The sequence below is a fragment of the Pygocentrus nattereri genome, chromosome 17, assembly GCF_015220715.1.
Source record: "Pygocentrus nattereri isolate fPygNat1 chromosome 17, fPygNat1.pri, whole genome shotgun sequence".
NCBI classification, from domain to species: Eukaryota; Metazoa; Chordata; class Actinopteri; order Characiformes; family Serrasalmidae; genus Pygocentrus; species Pygocentrus nattereri.
The window spans coordinates 9,076,137-9,093,874 of NC_051227.1; the positions used below are offsets into that span (position 1 = coordinate 9,076,137).

At 40.3% G+C, this 17,738-nt stretch overlaps 1 protein-coding gene and 1 non-coding gene across 2 annotated transcripts in view; one reads left to right on the top strand and one right to left on the bottom strand.

Annotated features, from left to right (window-relative positions):
- Window positions 1-17,738, bottom strand: part of lrfn1 (leucine rich repeat and fibronectin type III domain containing 1) — a 238,416-nt gene that overhangs the window by 112,092 nt on the left and 108,586 nt on the right. The window lies entirely within an intron of this gene.
- trnak-cuu lies at window positions 14,360-14,432 on the top strand. Its single transcript has one exon. It is a non-coding gene; the product is annotated as a tRNA-Lys (tRNA).

The window sequence follows — 17,738 nt, forward strand, 5'->3', positions numbered from 1 at the left end:
GCTAGACCTGGTAGATGAACAACTGTCCCTTTCAGATAAACAGCATTCAAAGCTTTCGTCTTTGAGGACAGAGAGGACGACTCAGCGCTGTGGGTCTGAAAGGACGTGTAGCTCTAAGAAGTCCTTACTGAGAAAAAGAGGACAGACAAATTGCTGTAGAACACCAAGACTGGGCAGCCGAGATATGGAGCGAAGCCATATTGGGACTGAATTAATCTTACATGAGGAGGTGGTATAAATTTTACAGGCGTTTCAGTTATTTTAGTCCTGATTGCACTGTGTCAGATATTTTTTGAATCGCGTGCTCTCAAGTCAGTGATGAGTCAGATGTATTTTACCGTCTTTGAAATGAATTGTATTAAAAGCCCAAGGTTATATTAATCCCATGCAAATTGACATGTCAGTAAAAACACTATCATATGCTGTAAAAAAGTAGAGCCATTCAAAAAGACATTTACTTGTGTCTTTTGGCACTAAAATCCAGCCAGTATGTGACATTACTGTCCCATCTCACGTGTACAACTCAGAATATGGAAAAATTGCACAACATGTTTGGTTTTATGCAGTATAGTTGACTATTTGCTGTGCATTTCCAAGCTGATGGCTACGCTACTGAGCAGACAGCAAGGTAAGCAGCAAGTTTAAACAAAATAACAGCTAATTTTAATGTTTTAATGTGTCCTTTTCTTGATTAAAAGCAGTGCATAACCTGAGTAGCCACTCCCATCTCTGTCATATACAGTGATATTTCTTACCTTATATGAATAGACGTCCTGTGGTAAAATTACAGTACTACAGCTCCCCATGGACAACTAATCTCATCTAAATAGGGCTTAACTCTATAACACATTTTGAGTCACTATATATGCCACAAAGTGCCATCTTGATGTCTGGTAGACATGAATATTTTAAAAATCGTGGGGTCAAAAAAACAAACACCATTTGGTTTTTTTATTGCCCCAAACAAATTAAACGTACTTTGTTTGGATCACGAAGAAAAACTCCAATCAACTTGGCTGCACTTGGGTGGTGTGGATAAATATCCCCGCAGATTTCTCTGAAAAACTGAGTCTCTTGAAAAGAACAGAGGCTGTAATGAAAGCAAAGAGTGGAAAGGGTGAAAAAAAGAGTGAATTTTTTTTTTCATTCTGCTGAAAAACGAATAAACCCGTCTTTGACTAGAAATCAAAGAAATAAAGGGTCTCTTACTTTTGCACAACGCTGTTGATGAGGTTCTTATTAAAAGACGGAGCTAGCCAAGATACTTTGAAAGATTTTAGGTTTACCTCGAAACTACATTCCTAAAAGGGAATGAAAATCACGGCTTCTGTTCGCAATTCAGCAGGAAGAATCACTTGAAAACGAAAACAAGATGAAATTCAGGAAATCTGCCAGGTGCTTAAGGCTCAGACGTCATAACGAGCACTCGGCTCGGAATAACCTGACGCTCACGAACGCTGACATAGTGCGGCGAGTTCCGCACATTGATTTCCTAATTTGCCATCCGTTTCCTCCTGGCAATTCACACGTTCTGTTCGGCCTGTGAGAGCCAGCTGATGAACGACTGAAGAGCCAGCAGGCTGACCTGTGAGGTGCTAGTTCTCAATCTGAAATCAGGTGAAAGGACAATTTACTCAGAGAACCACTGAGACCAGAGCTTCCCTTGGAGCGAAAGACAGAAAGAAAAAGAGAGAGCTCTGAATTGGCCACATCCAAACAAGGGTAATGAACCTGGTTGATTAGGTCAATGAGCCCCAAGGCCAAGAAAAAGCTTTCCTGCATCTCATTTTCAGGGTTATTACCCTTGTTTTGCATTACTGTTGAATATGTTGCAATAAACAGGCAATTACATTGTAATAACAAAAAAACCATTTCCATTCTGTTTAGCTTTTCTCTTGATAGTTTTGAGTCTGACGTTTTCTACGTTATTTCTATGCCATGAAATGACAAAAGCATTGAAGAAAATGGCAAAAAATGCTTTCCGGCATGTTTAGTAACACATAATCCATAGTTAATTACATAGTAAGTGACATAATTAATTAACTTCAACACTCTTTACTTTTGAGGCAGACCTTTTCTTTTATATATATATATATATATATATATATATATATATATATATATACACACTATATTTCCAAAAATATTCACTCACCCATCCTAATCATTGAATTCAAGTGTTCCAGTCACTTCCATGGCCACAGGTGTATAAAGCCAAGCCCCTAGGCCTGCAGACTGCTTCTACAGACATTAGTGAAAGAATGGGTCGCTCTCAGGAGCTCAGTGAATTCCAGCGTGGTACCGTAATCGGACGCCACCTGCGCAACAAGTCCAGTCGTGAAATTTCCTCACTACTAAATATTCCACAGTCAGCTGCCAGTGGGATTATAACAAAGTGGAAGTGATTAGGAACGACAGCAGCTCAGCCACGAAGTGGTCGACCACGTAAAATGACAGAGCGGGGTCAGCGGATGCTGAGGGGTATAGTGCGCAGAGGTCACCAACTTTCTGCAGAGTCAATCACTACAGACCTCCAAACTTCATGTGGCCTTCAGATCAGCTCCAGAACAGCATAGAGAGCTTCATGGAATGGGTTTCCATGGCCAAGCAGCTGCATCCAAGCCTTACATCACCAAGTGCAATGCAAAGCGTGGAATGCAGTGGTGTAACTTGTCTGACTGCATTGTGCTGAGTGTAAAGTTTGGTGGAGGAGGGATTATGGTGTGGGGGTGTTTTTCAGGAGTTGGGCTCGGCCCCTTAGTTCCAGTGAAAGGAACTCCTTAAAGCTTCAGCACCAAGAGATTTCGGACAATTTCATGCTCCCAACTTTGTGGGAACAGTTTGTGGGACGGCCCCTTCCTGTTCCAACATGACTGCGCCCCAGTGCACAAAGCAGGTCCATAAAGACATGAATGAGTCAGTTCGGTTTAATATGATGTCAACCCACCCTTTGCAGCTATAAGAGCTTCAACTCTTTTGGCAGTATATATATATATATATATATATATATATATATATATATATATACTGGATGCATCACAATAACTTTACATCAAATACAGTTTACAATATAATATTTCATTTTCTACTTGTAGATTGAAAGAGGGAAGTTTTGCATAAGAAGTGTAAAATAACCTGTCTTTGCTGGGATCGCTGTGACTTCTAGCAATGCTTTACACTATGATGGAATATTCCAGATATTCCATTGCTTTCAAAGGAACAAAGTTCCTCTGTGAAAATGGTTCTATATAGCACCACAAAGGATTCAGCTAGATATCTAGATATTGTTACAATAGCAGAACCCCTTTTGATGCTATATAGAACCTTACACCACCCATTCTCTAACAACCTAAAGAACAATTTCACCATGCAAATAATGATGGAAGCAGGCTAATGTTTGTTATAGAACCATTGCCTTTACTAAAGAACCCTTGAAGAACAAACTTATTTTAGAGTGGAACGTGTGTGTGTGTGTGTGTGTGTTTTAAATTACTTCAATGTTTTAATGTCAAAATTCAAATTTAAATTTCAAATTTCCTTTTAATGATGTCTTCAGATATAAAAGACGTATTATTGTGAAAAGATATTGAGCTATGATTCATATAAATATGAAAGGCCATGCAGAAGAATGTTTGGTACATTCTTTAAACGAGTTCTCGGATCAGTGCTGTAGAAGAACCACTTCATAGGAGAAAGTGTCGCAAATTAGGTTGGAAAACTTTCTAAGAGTTCCCCAAAAACTGGATTGAGAACCTTTTATGGATGATTTGCAAATGAGATTAAAGAACCTCCAGACAATCTAAGAACTCTATACCAGTTGAAAGATGTTCATAGAACTTCATGATCAAGCCAAGAACCACATCTGAACCTTTTTTTAGAAACCAAAGGAAGGGGGTGTGTGGACAGGGGTCTCTGGCTCATGGGTTTCTGAGCTGGTAATCAGTGCCTGGCCATATCATGGGACTATGGGGCTAGTGCACCACTGTTCTCTGTGACAGGTAAGTGGAGAACAGCGCTTGCTCAGGCCGACCTGACCTGCTTTAAGTCCTCAGTGATTCGGTGGCCGGCTTTCTGCTGAAACGCTGTGTTTTATTTAGCTGTACCCCTGACCTCAGCAACTCAATACATATTTGTCCAGCTGGCAAAACATGAGGCCCAGGACAATGGTGGGCGGCGACCTACATAGTATCATTCATCTCCCTCAAGTTGCGAAACACTTGAGCAAGTGAGGTTCTCTCAAAATGTTTCACTTTTGGTTCTTTCATCCGGAAGCCTCCGGACTCGACTTTGGAGAAAAATGTCTGAGAGCTCTTTCTGAGGCAGCTGTCCTCGGAGACCCAGGATAAGTGGAAAAGCATCAGATTTGCTAAAAGGTTCGAGGCTTAACGTGAAGCACAGGCGAGAGACAAATAGGTTGAAAGCTCAGATTGGTCTTACTAGGCAAGACACAGCTTCCAAAGAGCGACATAGATCTTATCATAGACTTTCAGAAAAGAGGCTCATTCTGTCTTAAAAATGAAGGGTTCTTTTCTCAGCAGTGACAATTTTTTTAAAATTTAAAGAACTTCCACATTATTAAAGGTTCTATACCAATGAAAGACTTCCTTTAACTGCCCATCCAAGCCAAGAACCCTTCAAGTACCTTTCGTTTGAAGCATGTACCAGACTAGGACCACTGCTTTTAGTTGCTTATATGATTAAGTGAGCGCTCCCGAATATTGCTTGGTCTCTTCTTTGATTGGCGAGGATAATTCATTTCAAATACATTATAAGTTTCATTTTTCAAGATTATTTTATAGCAGAGCACAACATCTCTTATTATAAGCCTCATCAGTTTGACAGAATTCATGTTCTCCTTCATCATTGTTCACTCACAACAATACCCAGCTTGTATAACTCAAATAAATCATCCAACTATTGGGAATCCCAGTGGTGCCAAACAATCCTGACTGCAAGCACTGATTTATAGGCTAATAAATACAACAAATGTAGCACTATTGTAGCTGTTACCTTGGTTGTTGAACAAAAACTCTAAAGGAGGATGTGATTTTATCTTTATCCAAAACAGAATGGGATCAGAGGCCTTTTCAGCCAGAGAAAGGAAGCCAAATTGAGGTACAAAATGTATAATTTTGATCCATATTTTCCGAAATTATCCAACATGTAAGCCATTCTGTCCATAGTGGCCCAAAATTCTCTTTTGTTTTTATAAAAACATCACTGAAAGTTCTCTAACCAGTAAAGATTTGGAGATATGATATTAAGATATTTTTTCCTGGCAGTGACAATATAATTTTATGCATCTCTGCTGTTGGAAGAAAACCTTGTATCTCCATTTTTATCATTTTTCAGTTTTTTACATAATGTGAATATGCCTGTTGCCCTTTATATTGTGTGAGAATTTCATGATGAATAGACCAAAAGAAATGACCCAAAATGACTTGGAATAAATTCTGGTTCCATTGACTTACATTAAAAGTAAAGTATGTTTTTTCCTTCTCCTGTAAAGTTACCATTTTGGAGATACAAGGATCCAACAACAGTGATATATTGATATATACACACACACACACAAACACACACACACACACAATTTTCTTCCATATGACTTGGACCCCGTTCAATTTTCCAGACCAGCTGAGAGTTGAGAATGCAAGTTCTTTAGATATCACCATTAAACATCTACACAGAACCGGGGAGTCTGTATATATTTTATTTACTGGATGTTCTTATGCTTTTAATACTGCATGAGGCAACCTCTGTGATCTGTATATTCATGAAAAATTCATTTTATGGATTGAGGAATTTCTTCATAATCGGCCACACTGAGTAAACATCAAGCTATTTTATCTTGGATAAATCTCCACCATTGATCCCTGGTTTGTACCACAGGGAGGCCCTTTATTATCAGTACTATTCCAAGTATACAACAGATGGTACTGCTTCCATGATTGTGTTTATTATCTACTATTATTTACTTCATCTATTTATATGTGTGTCTGTTTTTAATAACATATTCTCTCTGAATCTACTTTTATTGGATGTACATCTGAGCTGGAACGTGCTGACCAATTATTCATGTCATGTATGAACAGTAAAGTAGAATTTGAAAATGTTAAAATTATGATAATGTATAAATTATAAACAATAGCATTATCTGTTTGCAAATATATTTCATGTTTTTTTTTTCATATTTAGACACCAAGTTTTCAAAGGCTGACATTTATCATTTGTATACTTGTTATTGCCTTAAAACAGTTTTCATGATCCATATTTGTCAAATTATGCCTTTAAAACCAGAAGAAATGGCCATTTATTGCTTGACAAAACTCAGAATATGTCCAATTTGGCCCCCAACACCTAAAGCTTCAAGGTAAGTTGGACATTCATCACCATAATAGCAAAAGAAAAGACTCAGTTATCATAAACAGTTGTAATTATTGTACAAATGATGGCATCTGCTATGACAGTTACACATTACTAGGGATAAATTGTCATTACAACTCATGACAGCCTGTACTTGATGCTATGATGTGTTTATAATGTTGTTGTGTCAGTGTTATGTAACAAGGTTCAAGTAACGTGTTAACAGCATGCCATTGTAACATCTAGAAAACCTGTCCAGACAGAACTTTTTCAAACAGTGAGCGGAAGGTCCTGATCCAACTGCCCAGGTCCAGATGAGTACCTGTAAACACCGAGAAGCCAGTGTTTATGTCTGAGGTGAGAACAGAGAGGATCTCTCGGTGGATCTTCCACCCCGTTGGAAATGATTGCTGTTTTTCACCACCTCCGCCTTCTTTGCGGATCAATAACCCAGCTAAGATGCTCGGAGTGTACACAAGAGCAACACATTAGGCGTCCTCATCCACTCCCGGCTCCTATTTATGGATTCCATTTGTCACCCCTATGAAGCATCGCTCCCTGTTGGGGGCGCCCTACAGGATTAATGCTTAGCAGAGATTGACGTCTATCGTAGTAACCATTTCTCAAGCAAATGCCCCTCCCGTCTTCACCTATACAGGCACATCCCTCTAAAGCCAATCAGAGTTCCTCTTCCACCATGCTCCAGACCTTTATAAATCCAGCCCTAATTTATGACTGGTGGCCTCAGGAAAGAAAGAAAGGAAAGGAAGAAAAGAAAGACCACTCCGTCTAGAAATGAGAAGTTGCAGAGCAGAGAGCAGAGCATGCTGGTTAGGCTGCAGGCGGTGGTAGAGATCAGACACTGGGTTTCTAGACCTGGCTGAACAACTGGAGGCGGCCTTGTGGTCATACAGCGAACAAAGAAACACACGATGGGGGGGTCACGGCACAAGCAGCATAACCTTGCTCGAATGTGAAACTCCGGATGTGTCTAATTCAGAGATTTTTATACAATGTAGTTTTCAGGATCTCACGTCTTTTGGGGTCAGGTGATGCAAAACTGAGAGACTGAGAGACCACAATTATGTCCAGAGAGATTAGGTCCCAAAACTGATTAAGCTCTAAAGAAGCCATAAAGTTTTATTACACAGGTCTATCACCTAAGAATAGCTTCAGTAGAATGCATTGAAGCCTCTGTAGTTACTGAATAATAAGCCTTTGTATTAATTAAAACTTTGCATCATCTTTGAAAGATCAGGCTCCACTTTTGCTTCAGATCTGAAAAAACTCCACAAACACTGAAAATTAATAATAAAATTTACAAATTAGAAATTAGAGAAGCAGAAAATGCAGCCAAGTACAACTTCTTTTGCATATTACCCAACAAACTGAAATTTCCCATCCCTAGTTTAGGCTCAAAGTCTAGTAATGGACATAACAGACAAGCTTTTCAGACAAAATGCCTTCGATTTGCAGCTTGAACATTGGACAACAGGCTTATTACATCTATCCCACAGTGGGTTTCTAGAACAAACTATTTACTACAGACAGGTGTTCCTCTCCAGTCTTCCACTATGAGAAGACAACCGAGTGCTATGGGCCTGAAAGGAGGTGCAATCTTAAAGACGTCCTGAAAATTGAGAATAAAATTTCCAAATTAGAAACTTGACAAGCAGAAAATGCAACCAACTACTTCAGATGAGCTTTGAAGGTGGCGAAACTTTAAATTGAACCTTTCCATGTAAATTTCACGTTTGAGGAAAGCTAAATTAACGCTCCTACAGTAGAATTAAATAGAGTTCAGATGAAAGCTCACCACCGTGAACTGTGCTCCACTTTCCTAGATTAAGAAAAAGCTGAATTTGCTGAGACCTTTGACGTTGGAGGACTTGAATGCGATCATAAATGAGGTGTGGTTTTATTAGTCTGAATGGGAGCTTGATTAGGTTCGATCACCTCATTATATGGGAGAATGAGTTTATTTCTTCAACAGGCTTATACAACACATAGGAATTAGCCACTCTTTATCTTCTTACCTGGAGATCAGTTAATTCAGTTAGTTTGCCAGTGCAATGAAGCTAATTGTTAAATATTGTATTTTGCAAGCAGGAGCTTAGAGAATGGAAATAGACTGATAATTCCTATTACCATTCATTTACTCCTGGGGTTAAGAGGCGAAGAAAAGCTTACATATCTGGTGGTCAAAATGAATGAAATACGGAATAATCAGCTCCACTTCCAGTACGTCCAGTACATACGTTTTGGTCAGAGGTTTAATCGGTTAACTTTAGTGAAGGCAATAAAAAGACTACCACAGTCATCAAAAGTCTACCTCAGTACTCTGAAAATGGTACAAAGCACAGCAGTAGCACATAAGAAGCATCAGAGGAAGACTCAAGCCCATTTTACTCTCTACTCATATAGCAGCACTGCTCTGTCTGATCCACTCATACCAGCACCTGAGAATGATCCACTGCCCAAATAGTACCTGCTCTTTGAGGATCCATGGGGGTCCTGACTACTGAAGAACAGGGTAACAGAGTATCAGAGAAACAGATGGACTACAGTCTGTAACTATAGAACTACAAACTGCAGCTATAAAGTAAGTGGATCTGATAAAGTGGACAATGAGTGTAGAAACAAGGAGGTGCTCATAACGTTATGCCTGATCAGTGTATAATGACTTGGTGTAAATTTCAAGCCACATTTCACCTGCTGTGGCGGTGTGGATTTATTTCAATGCAGTAATCTCATAATGCCGAGTGTTGCTTAGAGACATTGAGCAGAGTTGGAAATCGGCAAACGTCAGCAGCAATCGGGACTTTCATTTATGAGGGACATGAGAATTCTATTAGATAAATGGCTCACATGTTACGTGGATTTGGATGGTCCCCAAACTTGTTGGTGATACTCAAGTTGATTATCAACAACATTAAGGTTAGGTTTAGGTTTAGGACCAGGTGTAGGGTTTTGCCTTGTGGGTAGGCTTTGCAAGTCATGCAAATTCAAGTTCAGTTGCATGTAATAGGTAGTCTGTTGAAAGTTAAAGATAAACTGAGCATCTACGGTGGACCATCCAAATGATGCAGCACCCAGGCTTGCTCAAGCATTTTTGCACATTGCCCAACAAAATGGAATATCAAATTTGACCCAATTGCCCATCCCTTGTTCAGGCCAAAACTCTAGTTGTGGACATAGCAGAAAAGCCCTTCAGCCAAAATGCTTCTATTTGCAGCTGAAACCTTGCACAAAAGGCTTATTACATCTAGCCTACAGTGCATTTCTAAAATAGACTGTTGTTATTGTAATTGACTAGACATCTCTGTTACATCACAGCGTCTCCAGTTATTCTGTTTATAAATTTGTGATGGTAATTGACTGTCCTACTGCCACTCTCTGATGTTCTTCACCCATATGCTAAAAGGGTAGCAGACTCTCACCGTCGCAGTAAAAGCAGTGCTCCTACAGTAAGTACACTGTAAAAAATGTTTTTTGGGGTCGGTGAATGGAATAAAAATTGATTTACATAAAATAATCCAGTCTTGAACTGCATTGGGTAATTTTGGGTAAAATCAACTCTGTTACTTAATGTGTGGCTGTAATAAACACACTTCAGAAAAGCATTTAAATATTACTAAAAATTGTGCACATTGTGCAGTGAAAAAGATTAAGGAAAATCTACCACCAGCAAAGGTTTTATAACTGCTACCCAATTATATGACCATCACTCAGACATGCGCAGTAATCACCAATCATGCAAGGGAAAGCCACGTGGAACGTCCTTAGCTGATCCTGGGTTGCTTTTGGACTTACTCAGTTTCCCACAAGGCAAGATATAAGGTAAGAGTTCTTTATCTCTGTGAAAAATAATGTCGTTTATGTTAATTCATTAAGTCCATTTACTGCTAGCTTTTATTTGATATACAGTTCACACAAAGTTGTTCAAGTCTCTTCATTTGCGTTCCGTACCTGTTTAGTCTAATGAATTAATTACACTGTACCATTGCAAACGCCTAATTTTACTGAAAACTAGGCATCAATTGTAGAAATATACTCCTTTTTAAATATTTTAGTGTTAGTAAGGTTTACTAAACGCAGTTTTAGTAACGTAAGTTTTACCTTCAGCTAAATGAGCTGTTTGGTAACATGTTTGCTTTTCGTTTAAAAAATGCCGCCAACCGTCGTTTTAGCTCTTTATGGTTTTATCCACATTTACTGCCTGTGACGTTACTGATAACGCTTCAGTGGGAGTGTAGGGTGTTTCAGAATGGAAGGGGCATTATTTAAAGACGTGTAACTGTTAATAAAAGTCCGAAACTTTTGTTCACTCGTTGGTCGTCTTTGCAGCGCCACAAGGCACTTCTGACGAAAGACCGGGGCAGAAACCAAAATACTTTAAACAAGAGGTCAAATTACTGTTTTAGAAACATACTTTAAAGCAGGCTAAAATCTGTCAAAAAGTCTCAGCAGTACATTAGCGTTTGGTTAAATAGTGCACAGAAAGGGTGATTTTTCGGCTTATTCTGGCTACTGCGCCTGTGCAGATCTCCACATCGAGGAGGGCTTTCCCTCTAGCACATCAACACTCCTCGGCTCGCGATGTAACCAGCAAGCTGATCGGCTCTTTGCGCTGAAGGTTGGGACTTTTATCAGTAACCTGGAAGGTGTCTGGCTTTTTTTGTTGAAGTGCGGGGCTTTCTCCGTAATCAGGCCATCTGTTAAGTGTTACGAGAACTCCCGTTCATATTTCAACCGGTAAGAAGCATTGCAGGACTTTGTGTGGAAACGCAAGTGCTCCCAAATGACGACATAGGAACTCTTAGGTGCTAAAGACATTGAATACGATGTTGTGATATCTTAGGGAAAAGAAGCAGGGGTGCGTTTCCCGAAACGTTCTTAACGCAAAGTACTTCGTAACTTCGTACTTATGAACATTCTTAAAATTACGAACGCTTCCCGAAAGCATTCGTAACTAACGTAGTACGTAAACTCGTTCGTAAATGTAAGAGCAGTCTGACCCACTCGTAACTTGGTAAGTTCTTCTTAACTTGAAGTTCACGTGAAATTCTGTCTCAGAAACGAAAGAGGTCGCAACTTGTATACAGGAATCCTAGAAATTGTCCTACATGTGCTTAGAATGGCTCAATTATGAATGAAGAGAGCTTCCCCTTTAAGATAATTCTTAAAGTATGCAGTAAAGGCTTTTGGGTATATTCATGAATAATGTAAAAAAAAAAAAAAAAAGAAAAAAAAAGGGAGCCAGCCTCATGACCGGAAGGTCGCCGGTTCGATCCCCAGAGCCGACAGCACATGACTGAGGTGTCCTTGAGCAAGACACCTAACCCCCGACTGCTCCCCGGGCGCTGCAGACTGGGCTGCCCACCGCTCCGGGCAAGTGTGCTCACTGCCCCCTAGTGTGTGTGTGCTCACTAGTGTGTATGTGGTGTTTCACTTCATGGATGGGTTAAATTGTGGGACTAATAAGGGTCTCTTAATCTTAATCTTAATGTAAGGTATACTTTTCATATGAATAATTCACATTTTTTTATTTTTTGGTTTGTGTGTTATTATTAACAAGCAGCATGACCGAGAAGGCCAAGCCCAGCACATTATGAAGATCCTTGTTGTGCATGGTGCCCCTGAAGAAGATCCGTCAGATGTTGCTATTGTTATTGAGGGTAATGAAGTGCTATCGAAATGTGGCAGCAGAGCAAAAGCTTGTGTGTTGTTGATGGGACTGATTTATGCCTTGAACCTTGTTCACCCAGCAAAGTTACGGTACACATTTGAGGTATTTCAGAAAATATTTCTTGAGCTTGATGGGATAAAGCTACTCCACACACAAGTCCACACACTGAAAAACAAGTTGCTAGGATAAATGTCACAAAGCAGGTTGGCTTCAAACTTTAAAGAGAATAGTTCTGAAGAGAAGGGTCCTCAGTGTAGAATGTACTAAAGCCTAGATATTTTGTAAAGGGTTCATGTGATAATTCAGACACTGACACTCCTTTTTGTGTTTTTTTATTTACTTTAGTCCAGTAAAAATGTATGTTTAAATTGAATAGAGATGTATTTTGTCTGTGGGATATTGAATCCTCTAAATATTATTTTTACTGTGCCCTGTTTTCAAACATGCATTTGCTGCTTTAGTTGAAGTTCTGTTGCATTTGCCCATTTGTAAACTACATGGACATCCTGTTTTATGCACAAATTGACCATTTAAGTTTGTCTGAGAGATATTTTGTTCTGCTGTGTAAAACTGTGAGAAATTTGTCAATAAAAATGGACATGATTGAAAATTAGACTGTGTGATTAACTCAATAAAGTCAAAAGAAAACCATTTTAATAAGCCCATGAATTCAAAAATCAAAATAATTAGGTGTAAAACACTTAAGGGGGTCAAATTAACTTAAACATATTAGGTAGGCTTTATGAGATGTATATTCCAGATTTAACTTGTTAAAATTGCTTAAACTGTACTCAAAAAAACATGGATTAAAATTCACCCATAAAAAGTGAGTGCAAATTGTTGCCTCGATTTTTTTGAGTAAATTCTACACATCATTTTTTTTCAGTGTGGGATATATGGAATCTCACCACCATGAACTTTTGCAGGCAATGATAAATCAGCTGTGCTCCACTACACCTTCATGGAATTAAGAAAAAGATGAATTTGCTGAAGCCCTTTGATGTTGGAGCACTTGAATGCGATTGTAAATGAGGTGTGGTTTCATTAGTCTGAACGGCAGCTTGATTAAGTTCGATCACCTCATTCTATGGGAGAATTGGTTTATTTCTTAAACAGGGCAATGCATTAGACAGCAATTAGCCACTCTTTATCTGCTTACCTGGAGCTCGATGAACTCATCCCAATTATACCGTTTTAGTTGGCTTACTAAGTGAGTTTGCCAATGCAATTATGCTACATGTTAAATATTGCGTTCAGATGCTGCTCCCTGGCATCATATGACAATGCTTCCAATTAGCAAAAGGATTTTAGGCTTTGCAAATGTTGGCACAGCTGCGGGATTGAGAGCACGATTAATAAAGTTTTGAAATAGTGAATACAACGCAAGAAAGCCTATTTATCTGCTTTTCAGAGGAGCTGGATGGCTTTACCTGAAGCCTACCATTGATCTTTCTAAGCTAAGCTGAGCGGCTTCAATGGTCTTGAGCCTGAATGCACAGAGAAAGAAAAGAATTGATGAGTTCACTCAGCAAGCAGGAATTGCTAAAGTATCCTTTGAAGACTTCGCCATCAGTGCATATACGTCAATACACCACTTCCATTTGAGTGCTAGAGGAGCAAGATCCAAAATGAATACACACCCGGTGCCATGCTTGAGAACTAGAAGCATCCAAGGAAAATATCAGCTCTTACTACACATAATTCAAACAAATGTCCAACCACCAAGCATTGTTACGACAGTGATTGCAGTGCTAAATCATCATTATGAGAACCAAAATCGAAAACTAGGCTAGCATGAATGCTCCAGAGTTAACGCCCCCCTGGTTTCCCTCTGGTGGAATGTAAATGAGTTTCTACAGCTGCGGTACCACCCCTGAGTGTTCGAGGCATCTCTCAAAGCAGCAGTGTGGCAATGTACCTATGTATTTCCAATGTCGGCAAACAGGAGGCTCTAGCAACAGGGTGTCTAAGTGAATTTATTTGGGCTAATCCAAGAATCAGGACCCAGGAGAAGACACCGGCAGGGAAGTAAATAATGGACAAATCCATGCTGGTGTCTCAAAAAAGAACTGCGAAAACAAAAGTTAGAATTTTCCTTCATGCCTATAGTACCACTGAAAACTTTGGACACAGCTACTCAAAAAGAGTTTGACACCCCTTTTAATGATAAACAAACCTGCGTGGATACTCAGTGTCCACTCAGTGGCTCAGTTGCCTAGCTAGCTCAGTTGGTAGAGCATTAGACTCCGAATCGCACGGTTGTGGGTTCGAGTCCTATGTTGGCCGATTACAACTCTTAAAATCACCTGGCTAGCTCAACTGGTAGAGCATGAGACTCTTAATCTCAGGGTTATTGGTTCAAGGCCCATGTTGGGCATGACTTGTGATTGCTTTATTTAGGGGGCAGTCATGGGCTGGAGGTTAGGGAACCAGCCCTTTGATCAGAAGGTTGTCAGTTCAATCCCCTCAGCTGACAGTCTGTGACTGAAGTGTCCTTAAGCAAAGCACCTAACCCCCAATTGCTCCCCAGGCACCGTGGATAGGGCTGCCCACTGCTCTGGGCAACACTGGTAGTAGAGTGGGTGGTACTGAAGAGCTCAGTGATTTTACATGTGGCAGTGACATAGGAGGCCACCTTTGCCTCAAATTTGCTTGAGAACTGTCTACTAGATCTGCCCTGGTCACTTGCAAGTGCTATTACTTTGAAATGTAAGCAGCGTTTCCAAACTGACTGTAGAAGCAACATCAGCACAAGAACTGTGCATTGGGAGCTTCAAGAAATGGGTTCATAATGTGCAATGCAATGCATTGGCAGGAGCAGTGTAAAACACACCACCACTGGGCTCTGGAGCAGTAGAAAATATGTTTCACGCTTCAGTACCTGGCAGTCTGGTGGATGAATCTGGGTTTGGCAGATGCCAGGAGAACGCTACCTACTGGAATGCACAGGGCCAAAAATTTGGTGGAGGAGGGATGATGATCCGGGGCTGTTTTCCACAGTTTGAGCCCTTTAGTTCCAGTGAAGGGTGACGTTAATGCTCCAGCTCACAAAGACATTTTGGACAATAATATGCTTTCAAATGTGTGGCAACAGTTATGGGGAAGACCCTTTTCCATTTCACCATGACTGTGTCTCAGTGCTCAAAGTGAGGTCCATAAAGACATGATTTAACATCAATTACGAGCCAGGCCTTCTCATCCAACGTCAGTGCCTGACCTCACAAATGCTCTTTTGACTGAATGGGCACAAATTCTAAACAGACACACTGCAAAATCTTGTGGAAAGCCTTCCTAGAAGAGTGGAGGCTGTTATAGGTGCATTCAACAAGGTCATGTAGGAGTGATGCTCAGGTGTTCACATATCTTTGGCCATGTAGTGTGTGTATAAATGTCGCTGGGAGTCTGTTCAGATGCTTTGTAACCTCTTACATATGGGCCTGACTGGACTGTTGCTTAACTAAATAGCAGTGGTGTTGCAGAAACAGGTTCACGATCGAATCTTTTCCAGTTCATGAAGATTTATTGCAACTCTTCAAAGCTTTCCTCTGGCTTATCTTGATCCAGTGTTTGAAAGAAAAGGGGTGAAAAGATGAAATCAAACTGAATGGTAGCCCATGTGCTTGTAACCCTTTGGAAATTCAGTCCACAGCAATGGACCAGTCATACAAACTTTTTTTTTTTTTTATGTCTTCCTATGAAACATTAACTTCCATGCCAATAACCACGGCATCATAGACAACACATAATGAAATCAGTGGTGGCAAAAGAACTCGTGAGGAGCTCATTTGGTCCCGCTCTGCCCAGATGGGGCCCAAATGAACTCTGTAGGAGTTCATTTAACTTCATTGAGTTCACCACATAGATAAAAAAGCTGCCTGATAATATATTCTGGGAATAATGCTACGGGAACGTTAATTGAATGGTAGCCTTGCTCTCTGGGTGCTGATCTCGCTAGCTTAAAAATGTTATCATTAAAGCATGTACAAATACATAAAAGCCAAATATGACCCTGATAAGCACTAAATATAATCTTCCTGCCTTGCTTCCCCTCTTAGTCTCACCCCGGCCCCCCTGTTGGGAAGGTGTGAAGGCATGTGAGCTCCCACTGTGTTAATGAGGCCTTCCCACAGACTAGTAGAAGTCTAAGCTAGGTCACAAAACAACATTCGAGTCGGAGAACAAAGCTATCTAATTAGACACATGCGGTCAATGTCGCAAAATACGTTTTGTCTGCTTTAATCTGTTTCTCTGCCGGCTAAAGAAAACGCGCATCCAAAAAGCCTACAAGCATAGCGCTCTATCAATTAACACAGAGTACCTCAGCAGCTGCTGCTAATGGCTAACAAAGCACACATGCAATCCCAGCCCACACTGATGCCACTGATGCCAGTTTTGGCAATTATGAGCAGAACAGCAGCAGCGCTACACATTTTTGTCTGGATTGACCTGTTCATGCTTCGCCCACATACAGTGCTGTGCGAAAGTCTTAGGCACCCAAGATACATTTTCAAAATCTACTTATTTGTGTATAATATATACACATATATATATATACACACACATGTATACACAGGGGGAGTCAAAAGTCACAGGACACAGTTTAATTTTATTTTTCATGCTGTCACCAGCCTCCACGATGCGGTGAAGGTGATGTTTGTTGTGAATTTTCTCAGCATACACAATTTGTTTGAGATGACCCCAGAGAAAAAAGTAGATAAAATAAAAAACAAAATAAAATAAAGCCTGTCCTCTGACTTCTGACTCACCCTCAAGCACAAGAAATTCTGTAGTAAAAGAATTTTATAAGTCGCCCTACTTAAGCGTCTACTTATATGAGGTTAGACTTACATGGCACATTGACTACTCTGTGCGTTATTCAGCTGTCCCCCAACTGTAGGGCACTCAGAGTCATCCTACTGATTGGACGCAGTGGCCCGCTGGGACTATTAGGACACCATTCTCCTGTACAATGTCAGAAGGTCTTTTCACAGCATGACTCAAAGTGCTCAAAGTGCTCGACATTGTCAGCTGAGCAAAGCACAGCTCCAACCTGCACTGTGACCCAAGGCCTTTCATAATTGTCTGAAAACTGTTTGTATTATTCATGGATAAAGGACGATAGCGCCCAAAGAAGAGGTCATTTGAGGTCGCCAGGTTGGTATAATTTGACAGTCTTTTCAAAGCCAAAGGATTTAAACCAACTTTTTGAAGCATTTAAATGTCACCGGAAAGTCAACAGGGATTTTGCAATGGTGCACCGCTCTTGGCTTAGTGGGCCTGGTTGAGATCCGTGAGGATGACTTAATTCTTATTTCCCATCTCTCTTTAGAGATTCTGTGATTAGAGAAGTGACATGGCGATTCTCCCCAGTTAGATTTAATTGCTGTGGCGGGCATCTTGATTAGCATCTCCACAGGAGCCTTATCTCCGCTTGCCATGCTACAAAGAAGGCTCTGACTGACGTACACGGCCACAACTTGATCGCTACGCATGTCTGCAGGCTGAAAAACTTGATAAACATACCGTTCGAGCACGAGTTACGAAGCTCTTGACAGGTAACGGTGCCTTATTGATCAGCTTAGCTTAAGGTCTTGCTGCAGCCACCAAAACTCATTAGCTCAGCAGTGCCGTGTAACGTAACTTTGCAGTTGTTTTTTCTTTCGTGCGACTGTATCATCAGATT